Raw genomic sequence first — 1,926 nt, forward strand, 5'->3', positions numbered from 1 at the left:
ACCTGCTGTGGTTCAATTGCCTGCATCAATTATATTCTTCATTTCTTCTATTTTATTTCTCCTTTTATTTTTTTTTCTCTATCCTGTCAATATCATGTATAATTGTGAATGTTACGAACTCAAAGGATGAGCCCATAAATATGTCACCCTCACTGCCATGGCAACATGTCCAATAGGACCTTCTTATAGACTATATTGTGATCGGGGGTTGTCACGTATGTGTACTAATTGTGTCTTATATGTGTTCGCCTTTTTTGTTTTTTGTGCAGTAAATGATGGATTAATGTGTGTTATATTAGTGTTTCTATCTGCAAATTTGTGCACATTTAAAATGCATTTTCTCATTTCAGTTTGTGTTTGCAATAGCGCTTTTATGTGACACCCCCTGTCTGTTTCCTCATCATTGTGTGTGTGTGTGTGTCTGCGTGATTGTGTTTGTGTTCGTTTAGTCTGTATGTTGGCCTTCTTATCTCCCCATTAGCCTCTCGTGCCCTGACCAGTATTCCCTCTCTCCCCTTCCTGCTTTCTCTAATGGGTAATTTAGCCATGCACGCCTGGCATCTTGCCTAGTCCTTGTTTAGTTGCCATGGCTACGCAGGCCTATGGATTGCTCCCTTGCCCCCCTGGCCTTGCTGTGGATGCTATAGATGTCTCAGCTATTAAAGGGCAGAGCTGCTAACCACAGAGTGCACATGCGCACACAGATTTTACACTGCAGAAATAAACAATCAAGCACTCTGACATGAATGCAGATTAAGGTTTGTGCAGAATACAACCTCTGACACAGAGAAACATTGGAATTGATTGCAGCAATAAAGGTGAGAGTGATATGTTTTTTGATGATGGGGTAATAATTATCATTAATTTTGTGTCAGCATATTGTGTGTAAGCAGAATGTTTTTCCTCAGATTATGGTATTTTCTTTCTGCAGTCTTCTGAAAGGTGCAAGTGCATCATTAGGGCAGTGCGTCTCTCTGTGGTAGGAGGATTAGTCATATCTTATCACATGGTCAATGGAACAACACTGAAAAGATATTTTCGAATGCAGACTTGAACAGGTAATATCAAAATCAATAACCGTTTACCTCGATATTTTTTCATAAAAGCTGAGTTTTACCATGATTTAGAACACATGATTACCTCTGCATCATCTACAAAGAAAAGCATTGTTGACATTAGTGATTTATATTATTTCTTAAGTCACTTTGGCAAATTGACTTAGAGTCATCATTTAGTCAAAAAATGATGAGAGCAAAATAAGAAATAATAATTGCCGTTAAAAACACACAGTTAAAAACATGATTGAACATTGATTTGACTTTTATATTTGACACCATATATAAATACACAATACATTTGGCAGCGTTCTCTATATTTGTAATTAATGTTATTATGTGGTCAGGTTTACAGGCTTACTCACATGACAGTGGGACATGGTCTCCAACTGGAAAATTGCTTGTGTACCAACTTTATCGAAACCCTGTCTACGGCATCAGATGTTACCGGCACTAAGACAGACATAGCCTTTCAAAAACAGATACAGCAGTGCACACTTAGACATACTTGTTTTTTCTAATCCCTTCCCCCATCCACTCAGGATTCCATAAGGTGCCTCTTACCCCTTCCCCCTCTTGCCTCCCACCCTCTGCTTCTTTCTGAGGTTAAAGTGCACCTTCTCACCAAAGGGCGCTGGGGTCACACATCTGCATGTGAAATGTGAACCCGCTGACATTCCAGGGCAGCCCTAAGCTGTGCACTCCTTTTGTTCACCAGGGTACGGGTGTCAGGGCTAACAAGCCTGAGGAGAGTCTCTGAGGGAGGACAGCGAGAGAGAGAGTGAGTGAGGTTGCTGCGTTACTGACGTCCTCTGCAACAATCATTTTTCACACATGCCAAAGTAGAAAAAAACAAGTTATGTTTCTAGAA

Source organism: Cynoglossus semilaevis, unplaced genomic scaffold, assembly GCF_000523025.1.
Source record: "Cynoglossus semilaevis isolate Cse_v1.0 unplaced genomic scaffold, Cse_v1.0 scaffold331, whole genome shotgun sequence".
Classification (NCBI taxonomy): domain Eukaryota; kingdom Metazoa; phylum Chordata; class Actinopteri; order Pleuronectiformes; family Cynoglossidae; genus Cynoglossus; species Cynoglossus semilaevis.